The following is a 13,936-nucleotide window of genomic DNA, read 5'->3' as shown; positions in this document are numbered from 1 at the left end:
GGCAGGCGGATCATGAGGTCAGGGGATGGAGACCATCCTGGCTAACACAGTGAAACCCCATCTCTACTAAAAATATAAAAAAATTAGCCAGGTGTGGTGGCGGGCGCCTATAGTCCCAGCTACTCAGGAGGCTGAGGCAGGAGAATGGCCTGAACCTGGGAGGTAGAGTTTGCAGTGAGTAGAGATCACGCCACTGCACTCCAGCCTGGGCGACAGAGTGAGACTCCATCTCAAAAAAGAAACAAATATCTATATATATACACACACACATATATAAAATACAGAGAACTGACAATTAAAAACAACAGTTCTCTGCCCCACTCCTCCCCATCCCCAGTCCCACTCCTCAGAGGCAACCATTTTTTAACAGATTCTGTTGGCAATTCATCTGATAGTTACTTCTGAATCTCTAAATATTACTCTGTTTCTATTCCTAATTTATGCATTTTGGACATTATCTATTGACTCCCTGTTATAAAAATGGAAGATTTAGCTCACTTAACATTACTCCCAACTGCCTCTCTTTCTTCTGCCTCCCCATGGTTGATAGCATTATTTTATGAGATTTTAAAAAATTCACTTTTTAAAATAGCATGCTATTTTGAAATTTACTTTTTTGGTGTACAGCTCTATGAGTTTAGGCAAATACATAAAGTCATGTAACTGCCACGACAATCATGATACAGAACAGTTCCATACCCCCCAAATCCCCTCATGCTGCCCTTTGTAATCAACTCCTTCCTTTACCCCCTACACTGATCTGTTTTGTTGCTACAATTTTGTCTTTTCCAGAATGCCCAGAAATTGAATTATATACCATATAACCCTTTGAGACTGACTTCTTTCACTCAGTATAACTATTTTGAGATTCATGTATCTGTTGTTCATTCTTTTGTATTGCTGAATAGTACTCCACTCATGGATGTACCACAGCTTATCCATTCACCAGTTGCAGACTCTTTCAGTTGTTTCCAGTTTGATAGCATTATTTTTAGTTATTCTATTGGTTACTTTTTAACTGGAAATCATATACTGAAACCTCTACTTCTTGCACTATCATCCACTATATAGTAAGTAGATCTTCCTTTTCAGAATAGTAAATGCTTTGGACTGATTGAAAAACATAATACTTTCATTTCTTTAGTCACAGTTTTAGGTGGATTTAATTTGAGGGTGTGATTTTTCATGGGGGTGGGAAGATTTGTTCAAATGCTGTCCAGCAGCCCTATTCAAGGCTACAGCCATTCTAAATGCCTCCTGTCACATAGCAGGCCTTCTCTAGTACTAGACATGCTTGTTGCTGGGAAGATATGCATGTACTTTCTGTTCTGACCATTGCTAACTCAGGCAGTAGTTTTTGGGAAAAAGACCTTTCTTCATGTGGATTTCAGCTTTTGTCTGTCATGTTTTTTCTGTTCCAGCTGCCTTCACCAGTGAGCACAAAGCCACATTTCAAAGGAAACTGACAAATTATCCCCAGCTGCCAGAAGGAGGTTAGTTTTCTGTGTGTTCAGTGTCCCCCTTCTCTGATAACCAACAGGTTAACTTTCTAAAGGGAACTGACAAAAGCAGAAATTGTCCTTTTACCCAAATGAGTTGTGATTGTTGATTTTTTAGATGTGGATTTGTAATATTCCTCTCCATTCCTACTCTAATTTATACCAGGAAATAGAGTGTAAGTGATCACAATGGAACCTCTATTGTTTGCAAGATTCATATTAATGCATTCTGGCTTTTTAAGTGCTTACAAGATCTAAATTAATTTTTAAATTAGCTAGCACAGTGTCTTTACTCAATGAGTAACCATTTAAAGGCTGAATGATGTCAGCCCTGGCCATAGAGATTTATGTGTTGTTATATTTCATTTGCATTTTTAACCATCTTTGTACATGTGTTATGCATCTAGCACTTATGCTGTATAACAGGAGAGAGTCTAATGCCTAGCACAGTACACTACACATAGTAGGTGCTCACTAAATGCCATTTGAATTGAAATGATCCAAAAGAGTGTCATGTATCTATGATGGTAAAATATTCTGTGTTAATGCAATGAGTCAGGCATTCTCAAACGCTAATAGGAATGCAAACTGGTACAACTCTCCCACAGGGCAACTTGGCAAAATGCTCGAAAGCCTTAACCATGTTCTTATCCTTTTACCCAGTAATTCTCTTTCTAAGGATTTATGGTAAAAGGAAATAGAGATGCACAAAAAATACAAATACATGGAAATTCATTGTGGCAGTATTTAAAATAGAGAAAAAGTGGAAACAACTTAAGTTGTCCATACTATGAAATCCTATGCAGTAACATTTATACTATGAAATGCAAGGTAATTATTTAAAATCATGTTTAGAAGAATATTTAATGACTTGAGTAAATGCTCATGGTCTAAATTAAGCAGGGGAAAGGAGGATACACAAACATACAGTGAAATCCCAAGTGTGTGTGTGTGTGTGTGTGTGTGTGTGTGTGTGTGTGTGTGTGTGTGCAGGAAATAAAAAAGACTAGAAAGAAATAATAGAAATATTAACAATGATTAGCCAGCCATGGTGGCACATGCCTGTAGTCCTAGCTACTCAGCAGGCAGAGATGTGAGGATCCCTTGGACCCAGAAGTTTGAGGTTGCAGTGAGCTGTGATTGCACCACCGTGCTCCAGCCTGGGTGACCGTGTCCCTAAGCAACAAACCACAGAACTATAATTATCCCTATGTTGTGGGATTATGAGTCATTTTCATTTTCTTATTTTTGTAATGAGCTTATCTTACTTTAAAATCCAAATTTTTTTAATTTTAAAGAACTAACTACTACTTATGCTAGAGGGCTGACATTCATAAAATCCTAGTAATGAGATATAGAACCATTTCTCCAACTAGTGTCAAATCTTCATCTTTAAAAAAAAAAAAATGAGATAGGGTCTCACTCTGTTGCCCAGGCTAGAGTGAAGTGGGCTGATCATAGCTCACTGCAGTCTTAAACTCTTGAACTCAGTGTCAATTCTTCAGATGCCATATGGATGGTTACGGCAGTGGTCAGTTTTTAGAAAAACTAAATAAAGCCCAGAAGTCATTTCAGATTTAAATACTCTGAGGGGTGGGGTACAGTGGCTCATGCCTGTAATCCTACTACTTTGGGAGGCCAAGGTAGGTGGCTCACTTAAGCCTAGGTGTTCAAGACCATCCTGGGCAACATGGCAAAACCTCATCTATACAAAAAATTTAAAAATTAGCCAGGTCTGGTGACATGCACATGTAGTCCCAGCTACTCGGGAGGCTGAGGTGAGAGGATTGCTTGAGGCCAGAAGTTCCAGACCAGCCTAGGCAACAAAGGAAAACCCCATTTCAACAAAGAAAAAAATGTGAAAAATAAGCCAGACGTGGTGGTATATGCCTGTAGTCCAAGCTACTCAGGAGGCTGAGGCAGGAGGATCACTTGAGCCCAGGAGTTTAAGGCTGCAGTGAGCTGTGATCATACCACTGCACTCCAGCCTAGGTGACAGAGTGAGACCCTATCTCAATAATAATAGTAATAATAATGATAACAGTAATAATAATAATAATAATAATAATAATAATAATGCTCTGAGCCTTAGTTTGATATTGAAAGGAAAATATGTTTATCCTTTTCTCTAGGCCTAGTTAATTTTCATCCTTCTCTCTCCATCCCCACCCCTTTTTAAACTTTCCAGATCTGTGGAACAAATGTTGAGCAAACTGGAAATAAATAAAATCCAATGGCTTTAAGATACCACAAATCCCTCCCTTCCTGTGTACTAATGGCTACCTGCCCATTCTACTCCCCAGAGTGAAGGGCTAGAGTCAGCCAAAATGGAGGCTTTTCTGATTCAAGCATGCAAAATGCAAATGCTCAAAAGATAGAAAAACTTAGGAAGTCTGAAAAGATTGAGACACAACATGTGCAACTCTCCCTCCCCTAGATTCTTAGCTTCATGTGATATAAAGTATGGGCTCTGGTTGGGGAAAAACCCAATCACAGAAGACAGATGTATTAGTCTGTTCTCATGCTGCTCTGAAGAAATACCCAAGCCTGGGTAGTTTATAAAGGAAAAAGATTTAATTGACTCACAGTTCCACATGGCTGGGGAGGCCTCAGGAAACTTATACTCATGGCAGAAGGGGAAGCAAACATGTCTTTCTTCACATGGTGGCAGGAGAGAGAAGTGCCAAGTAAAAGAGAAAAGCCTATTATAAAACCATTAGATCCTGTAAGAACTCACTCACTATCATGAGAACAGCATGAGGGTAGGCACCCCCATGATTCAATTACCTCCCACCAGGTCCCTCCCACGACACTTGGAGATTATGAGAACTACAATTCAAGATGAGATTTGGGCAGTGACACAGCCAAACCATATCAGCAGATGTATTAAGGACAGTTCATATTTCAAAGAAATCACACAATCCTGGACCTTTAGAGCTGGAAGGAAAATATTCCAGCAAGTATAGGTCTCCTTCCAAATACCAGATACTATGCTAATCCAAATGTTATCTCATTAAAAAACCACCTACCAGCACACCTCATTTTATACATGAGGAGAGAGGTTATTTACCCAGAGACAGGTTATTAACTACCTTAGCTCACATCATTTGTTGGCTGCTAAGTTGTGATAGTTCCCATATCTTCTGGAGACTCTCAAGTGAAAAGATGGGTTTTTCTAGTAGAATCTTTCCTTCAGCTCCAAATATTCCAAATACTTACTATGTACTTGTGCTTGATGTTTTGCTAACAGCTCAAGCTAATCAGGTACAAAGTCAAACTCATGGTGTTTCCCTCATCTCCCTGTCACCCAGGATCTGAACCAAAGTCTGTTTTGCTTTTTACTGTATTTCATCCCCCACAAACAGTCTGTTAACAAGTCCTGTCAATTTTTTCCTTCAAAAACGACCTCCAGGTCCTAACATACTCTCAAGGCAACTCAACCTCTACCTCCTTAAAAAAACAACCCTTCTTGACCACTTCAGCCATACTCTTGCCTCTCTTCTGGCTTCATACAGCACTTTTAATCTGCATGACACAGTTTAGTTTAGCACTTGTCATTCAGGGGCAATTAGCATGTGTTCAGCAGCATTCACTCATGCAACAAGCATGTATTGAGTGTCTACTATATTCTACACCCTGAAATGGAGAATTCACTTTTCTTGTTTTCCCAAATAGACATCAAATACCCCGAGAGTCGAGGTCACATCTTTCTTCATAGTTTCTTAAACACCCAGTGCAGTTCTGGGCACATACTGAAGACTTGTTAGTTAAAAAGCAGTACAGACTCAAGGAATCTGTCACCAGTTCAGCAGCTGACGAGCTCAGGGGACACTTTAGTCAATAATTCTGCTGCAACATCTCACAAGCTACACGAGTATGATCCACTCATTCAACAAAGACGGTGTATTAAAATGTGAGTTTTTAACACCATAACTTCAGAGATAAGTAATGAGATTTAATAACTAATCAGAGATATGGGATCCTAAAAGTCAGCTTCTGCTTTTAGAAAGATGGAGTAGATGTACTTTTCTCTATTCCTTTCACTAAGTACAAGTATAAACCCTAGTTATTATATATACAACAAACATAAGACAACCAAGAAAGGTGGAGAGAAGATAGACTGACTAAGGACCTTGAGACTCAAAGAGTGACATGTTCGTGAGTTCCCTGAGCTTTCTTTTTGCCTCGAATATCCCAGGCTGGCTGCTAGAGAAGCTAGCAATTCAGAAAACACCGGTGGGAACAGATTTTTCCAAAGCCCCAACAAAAGCCTACTCTCTCTAGCCAAAGGACCAGAAAAGGGGCATCCTAGAAAGACAGAAAACTTTTAGACCATTATTGCTCTACTGCAGCCAAACACCGCAGGAGAAACTGTAACCCTCACCTCCAACTGTCCAAGCAAAGGCTGAGTGGCGAGACTGAACTTCTACCCCAATCTGGCAGTAACAAGGCAACTCTTCCAGTTTTTTCTACTAGAACAATGTCAGAATAAAACCACTAAAACATAAGGTTTAAATAAGATCCAGAGTCTCGTGACATAATATCCAAAATGAACAGTATTCAATTGAAAATCATTCATCATACCAATAACCAGGAAGATTTCAAACTGAATGAAAAAGACAGTCAATTCATGCCAGCACTAAGATGACTGATATAGAATTATCTGACAAAGATTTTGAAACAGCTATCATAAAAATGCTTCAATGAGCAATTACAAACATGCTCAGAACAAATAAAAAGAACAGAAAGTCTCAGTAAGCAAATAAGAATATATAAAGAACCAAATGTAGACTTTAGAACTGAAAAACACAACAACCAAAGTGAAAATCTCAGTGAATAGGGTGAACAACACAATGGAGGGGACAAAGGAAAAAAATCAGAGTACTTGAGTATATAACAACAGAAATTATGCAGGGAGCAAATAGACTGGAAAAAAATAACAGTCTCAGGGACCTGTATAACTATTACAAAAGATATAACATTCATGTCATTAGAGTCCCAGGATGAGAGGAGGAGACTATGACTGAAAAGTATTTCAAGGAATAATGGCTGAAAATTTTCCAAATTTGGCAAGAGACATAAACCTACAGATTCAAAAAGCTCAGAGAATCTCAAACATGCTAAATCCAAAGAAATCCACACTAAGACATATCATAGTCAAACTTCTGAAAACTAAAGACAAAGAAAACAATCTTGAAAGCAGACAGAGGAAAAACAATGATTTGGCCAAGCATAGTGGCTCATGCCTATAATCCCAGCACTTTTGGAGGCCAAGGTGGGTGGATTGCTTGAGCCCAGGAGCTTGAGACCAGCCTGGACAACATGGTGAAACCCCATCTCTGCAAAAAGTACAAAAATTAGCCAAGTGTGGTGGTGCACACCTGTAGTCCCAGCTACTCGGGAGGCTTAAGTAGGAGGATCACTGAGCCCAGGGAGGTAGAGGCTGCAGTGAGCCATGATCATGCCACACTGAACTCCAACCTGAGTAACAGAGTAAGGCTCTGTCTCAAAAAAGAAAAGAAAAACAATACTTTGACAGAGAAACTGAGAAACAATTATTTTAATGGCAGTTGATTTCTTGTCAGAAACCATGTGGCCAGAAGGAATTGACACATTTTTCAAATGCTGAAAGAAAAGAACTAAATCCTATATCCCACAAAAATATCCTTCAGGAATGAAGTGGGAATCAAGACATTCTCAGGTGAAGGAAAATTAAGAGAACCTGTCTCCATCAGAGCTACTCTAAAATAATAGCTAAAGGAAGTTATCTAAACAGAACAGAAATGATAAAATAAATCTTGGAACATCAAGAAGCAAGAAATAATACAATAAGCAAAACTATGGTGAACACAATAGACTTTCCTTCCTCTTTGAGTCTTCAAAATTTTGTTTGATGGTTGAAGCAAAAATAATAATACTGTCTGATATAGTTCTTATTGCATGTAGAGGAAATATTTAAGTTGATCATATCATAAACTAGGGAGATAAAGAGACATTAACAGAAGTAAGCTTTTATACTTCACTCATACTGGCAAAATAACATTACCAGTAGACTGTGATAAGTTATGTATACACAATGTAATACATAGAGCCACCACTCAAAATCTATACAAAGATATACACTCAGAACCACTACAGATAAGTCAAAATGTTACAATATTCCCAAAAATATTCAAGTACTCATAGGAAGGCAGGAAAAAGAAAATAAAATTAAAAATAAAATGGCAGACTTAGATCCTAACATATCGATAATTACATTAAATGCATATAAGGTCTAAATACACCAATTAGAAGACAGAGACTGGCAGAGTGGATAAGGAAAAACGACCCAACAGTATGTACTATACAAGAAACTCACCTTAAATATAATGATACAAGACAACTGAAAGTAAAAGGAAGGAAACATATTTATCATGCAAGCATTAGTCAAAACAAAGCATGAGTGTCTATATTAATATCAGATAGATTTCAGAGAAAGAAAATTATCAGAGACAGAGAGGGACATTATATAATGATAAGTGGCTCAACCCACCAAAAAGATGTATCAATCCTAAATGTGCATGGAACAAACAACAGAGCTGTTTGTGAAGCAAAATATGTGAAGCAAAAACTGATAGAACTGAAAGAAGAAAATCCACAAAGCCACAATAGTTGGAAATTTCAACACTCCTCTCTTAACAATTGATAGGACAACTAGACAGAAAATTAGCAAAGATAGAGAACTCAACAATACCATCAATAACAGGATCTAATCAACATGTATAGAATACTCCATCCAACACAAGCAGAATACACATTCTGGAGAACATAGAACAAGAGAGACCATATTCTGAGCCATAAAAGAAACCACAACAAATTTAGAAGAATTGCAATTGTACATAGTGTGTTCTCTGACAATAATGGAATCAAATTAGAAATTAATAACAGAAAGATAACAGGAAAACATCCAAACACTTGAAAAATAAACAACATCCTTCTAAATAATCTATGGGTCAAAGAGGAAGTCTCAGGAGAAATGTTTAAAATACATTGAACTGAATTGAAAATAAAACTATAATATTTCAAAATTTGTGGGACATGGCAAAAGCCACGCTGAGAGGGAAATTTATATCACTAAATTATACATGAGAAAAGAGGAAAGGTCTCAAGTCAGTAATCTAAGCTTCCACCTCAAGAACCTAGAAAAAGAACAAATAAACACAAGGCAAGCAGAAGGAAGGAAATAATAAAGATAAGAGTTGAAATTGAATAAAAGGAAAACAATAGAGAAAATTAATGAAAGAAAAACCTGTTCCTTTGTAAAAACTAAAGAATTTAATAAAATTGACAGACCTCTAGCAAGACTGATCAAAAAGAGAGAGAGAGAGAGAGAGAGAAGAAACAAATTACCAGTATCAGAAACAAAACAGGGGATACCACTACAAACCCTGCAGACATCAAAAGGTTAACAACTTTACACACACAAATATAACGATGAACCAATTCCTTGAAAAACAGAAACTACCACAATTCACCCAATATAAATACAGGTAGTAGCTCCATAACAATTAAGGAAATTAAATTCGTAATTTAAAAACTCCCCAAACAGAGATCTCTAGGATCAGATGGTTTCAACTGGGGAATAAACATTTAAAGAAAAAGTAATGCCAATTGTACATAATGTCTTCCAGAAAATAGAAGTAGAGGAAATATTTCCCAATTCATTTTATTAAGCTAATATTACCCTGATACTAAAATCAGACAAAAACAGTAAAACTGCAGGCCAATATCACTCATGAAAGTAAATGCAAAAATTAATAACAAAATATTAGCAAACAGACTTCAGCAATATGAAGGAATTACACACCATGACCAAGTGAGGTTTATTCCGTGTACGCAAGTCTGGTTCAATATTTAAAAATCAATCAATGTGAACCACCATATTAACAGCTAGAGAAGAAAAATCACATGATTATATCATTTGATGCGGAAAAAATATTTCACAAAATTCAGCATCCATTCATAATAAAATCTTTCAGCAAACAGGGAATAGAGAGGAATTTCCTCAACTTGATAAAGAGCATCTGCAAAAGAAAACCCCTACAACTAACATTTTACTTAATGGTGAAAAACTGATTGTTTTCACCCTTAGATCAGGAAAAAGGCAAGGATGTGCACTTTCACTACTCTTATTCATCATAGTGCTGGACATTCTAGCTAGTACAGAAAGTCCAGAAAAGGAAATAAAAGGCATACAGATTAGAAAGGAAGAAAGAACATTTTCTTATTTTCAGATGACATGATGGTCTGTATAGAGAATACCAAGAAAACTATTTTTTTTTAACTCTTAGAACTAATAAACGAGTTTGGCAAGGTCAGGAGATACAAGATAAGCATACACAAATCAATTGTATTTCTATATATTAATAATGAATACATAAACACCAAAGTTAAAAATACGACACCATTTATAATTGCTCAAAAAAGACTTAGGTGTATATCTAACAAAACATGAATAAGACTTGTATGTTGAAAACTACAAAATGCTGAGGAAAGAAATAAAATATCTAACTCAATGGAGAGGCATACCATGTACTTTAAATGCTTTAAATCCATTTTAAAGATTAAGCATAAAGGTGTCAATTATTTCCAAATTGATATACATGTTTACCATAATTCCTATCAAAACAGCAACAAGATTTTTGTATAATTTTATGTCAAATTTATACAGAAAGTCAAAGGAACACAAATAGCTAAAGCAAGTTTGAAAAAGAAGAATAAAGTGGGAGGAATCAGTTGACCCCATCATATATCTACAGTAATCAAGACTGTGTGGTATTGGTAGAAGGACAGACACATAAATCAATAGAACAGAACAGAACCCACAAATAGTCCCATATAAATATGACCGACTGACTTTTTAAAAGATACACACACAATTCAATGGAGGAAAGATAGCCTTTTAAACAAATGATGATGGAGAAATTACACATCCATGGTAGGGGAAAAAAAAAACCTTGTAGTAGTCACGGTTCTCCAGAGAAACAGAACCAATAGGATGTGTGTGTGTGATGGGGGGTGTGTTTAGAGAGAGAAAAAGAGACAGAGAGAGAGATTGATCGATTGATTGATTAAGAAATTGGTTCATGGAATTGTGGAAGCTGGTAAGCCCAAAATTTGCAGGGTAGGGCAGCAGGCTGGAGACTCAGGGAAGAGTTAATGTTGCAACTTGAGTTCAAAGGCAGTCCGCTGACAGAATTCCCTCTTCTTGAGGGGCCTTCAACTGATTGGATAAGGCCCACCCCCATTATGGAAGGTAATCTACTTTACTCAAAGTCTACTGATTTACATGTTAATCTCCTCTAAAAAACAAAATACCCTCACAGCAACATTCAGAGGTGTTTCACCAAATATCTGGGTACTGTGGCCTAGCCAAGTTGACACATAAAATTAACCATCACAAAGCTCAATCTAAGACTCATACTTTATACAAAAAGTATCTGAAAATGGATGATGTAGTTAAACATAAAAACTATTTTAAAATGTTTAAATAAACAGTAGAAAATGTTTGGGATCTAGAGCTTAGGCAAAAAGTTCTTAGACTTGATACCAAAAGCACAATCCATGAAAGGAAAAATCAATAAATTGGACCTGACCAAAATATAAAACATTTACTCTGTGAAAGAAGATGAAAAGACAATTTGTATAACATAATGGGAGAAAATATTTGCAAACCGTACATCTGACAAATGACACATATCTGGAATACATTAAGAACCTTAAAAAACTCAACAGTAAAACAAAATCCAACTAGAAAATGGGCAAAGGACATAAAGATACGTTTCACCAAAGAAGAAACATGGATTGTAAAGACAAGAAAAGATGTTCACCATCATTAATCATTAGGGAAACGCAAATTAATACTTCAATGAGATGTCACTATATACCTATTAGAACAGCTGAAATAAAAAAAACAGTGACAATACCAAATGTTGGTGAAAATGTAGAGAAACTGGATCTCTCAGACATTGCTGGTGGGAATGTGAAATGCTACAGGTTCTCTGGAAAACTCTTTGGCAGTTTCATATAAAACTAAACATGCAAGTACCATAGGACCCAGCAATCACACTCCTGGACATTTATCCCAGAGAAATGAAAACTTATGTCCACACAAATTCTCAGACGTGAATGTTTATAACAGTGTTATTCGTAATAGCAAAAAACTAGAAACAACCAAAATGTCCTTCAATAGGTGAATAATTAAACAAACCGTGCTACAATAAAAAAGAATGGACAATAACTTGGATGGACCTTAAGGGTATTACCTTGAGTGCCAAAATTGTTTGCACAAAGATCTCCACTCCTCACTCCTCTGCCATTGCAAACATTCTAGCTTCGATTAACTGGGATTCAAAAGACAAACTGGCAAAAAGAAACACCCAGGTGATTTCAATTTTGTAGCAGTGTATGAGAAGTGGCAATCTCTAAGGCAATGTTTCTTAAATATTATTATCCCATATCTGCAAGACACACGCATTCACACATGTGTACGTGTACACACATGCACACACACACACACACATTTCCAAGATGACAGATTTTCATGCAATGAGATTTTGGCCTCTATTGATTCATTTTCGAAGATGAAAGATAGAGACCTACCTGAGCTGTGCTCGAATGAGGGGAAAGGGTGATGGTTGGTAGTGGCATAGGGAAAATGGCAGGGAAGAGAGGAAGATAACACCGAGTTGTATGAAGAGGATTCTGCTGACCTGGGCTCCAGCTCTGTAGTGCTGGTCTTGGCCATTCTCTTGACATGTGCTATCTTCCCCATCTGCACCCCCAACTCTATGTCTGACAACTGATGTTAAAATGTCTCTTCTGGCCAGGTGTGGTGGCTCATGCCTGTAATCCCAGCACTGTGAAAGGCTAAGGGGGCGGGGGATCACTTGAGGTCAGGAGCTCGAGACCAGCCTGGCCAACATGGCAAAACCTGGTATCTACTAAAAATACAAAAAATTAGCTGGGCGTCCTGGCTTGCACCTGTAGTCCCAGTTACCCGGGAGGCTGAGGTGGGAAAATCGCTTGAACCTGGGAGGCAGAGGTTGCTGTGAGCCAAGATGATACCACTGCACTCCAGCCTGGGCGACAGAGTGGGACTCTGTCTCAAAAAAACAAAAAAGTCTCTTCTTCAGGGAGGCCTTGCTAGATCCCAAGAATAGGTTAGATCCTTCTGTTATGCACTCTTTATTATAACACTTGCATATAACCCTTGTATCATTTATCGCAAATGTAATTACACATTTTTGAGATCAATTATCTAATACTAAGTAATGATGTGTGAGTTTATCTATTTACTTCCTGTCTCCCATTTGGGACTGTAAACTCCATTAATGTAGAAACCCTGTGTTAGTTCCCTTTTTGATATTCCCAGCACCTAACACAGTACTGGTCCAAAGAAGGTGCTCAGTACATATATGTTGGATGAATGAAGCCAGGTAACAAGACTCTGATTGACTTAAACATAATTACTCAAAATCATGTTAAGGAAAAATAAATTTTATTTATTTATTTTTTATTTATTTTTAATATGGAGACTCGCTGTGTCGCCCAGGCTGGAGTGCAGTGGCGCGATCTTTGCTCACTGCAACTTCCACCTCCTGGGTTAAAGCAATTCTCCTGCCTCAGCCTCCCAAGTAGCTGGGACTACAGGCACGTGCCACCACGCCAGGCTAATTTTTTGTAGTTTTTGGTACAGATGGGGTTTCACCATATTAGCCAGGATGGTCTTGATCTCCTGACCTCATGATCCGCCAATCTCGGCCTCCCAAAGTGCTGGGATTACAGGTGTGAGCCACCACGCCCGGCTCATTTGTATTTATTTTCTCTCTTACAAAAGAGGAAAAAACTCCCTATCCCACATTGGATAAGACTGAATAGCTACAGGGATGCCCTGTAATGAAAAGTACTGTTTGACTACATGGACTAATGATAGGAAAGCAATGGTTTCCTAACCTTTGAGTCTGGAGGTCCACTGTACTTTTTTTTTTTGAGACAGAGTCTTTCTCTGTCACCCAGGCTAGAGTGCAGTGGCGCGATCTCGGCTCACTAAAACCTCTGCCTCCCAGGTTCAAGCGATTCTCCTGCCTCAGCCTCCCAAGTAGCTGGGAGTACAGGCATACCCCACCACGCCTGGCTAATTTTTGTATTTTTAGTAAAGATGGGGTTTTGCCATGTTGGCCAGGCTGGTCTCGAACTCCTGACCTCAAGTGATCCACCCACCTTGACCTCCCAAAGTGCTGGGATTACAGGCATGAGCCACTGTGCCCGGCTCCATTGTACGTTCTTTGAGGTACAGAATCCCAAGCCCGGAATCTTCTGCACATGAAAATGTAGACATCAGTACTCATGTATCCATCATTGGAGGGGTTTCTTTCCACCCACCAAATATCCCTTGA

At 38.0% G+C, this 13,936-nt stretch overlaps 1 protein-coding gene across 1 annotated transcript in view; it reads left to right on the top strand.

Annotated features, from left to right (window-relative positions):
• Window positions 1–1,421: 1,421 nt before the first annotated feature.
• Window positions 1,422–13,936, top strand: part of PLAC1 (placenta enriched 1) — a 36,807-nt gene continuing 24,292 nt past the window's right edge. The window contains exon 1 of the mRNA XM_050776677.1: window positions 1,422–1,493. The gene's annotated coding sequence lies outside the window, so the exon portion shown is untranslated. The remainder of the gene's footprint in view (window positions 1,494–13,936) is intronic.

This window comes from Macaca thibetana, chromosome X (assembly GCF_024542745.1).
Source record: "Macaca thibetana thibetana isolate TM-01 chromosome X, ASM2454274v1, whole genome shotgun sequence".
Classification (NCBI taxonomy): Eukaryota; Metazoa; Chordata; class Mammalia; order Primates; family Cercopithecidae; genus Macaca; species Macaca thibetana.
The sequence above is the reverse complement of the archived record's forward strand: the minus strand, read 5'-3'. Positions and strand labels throughout refer to the sequence as shown.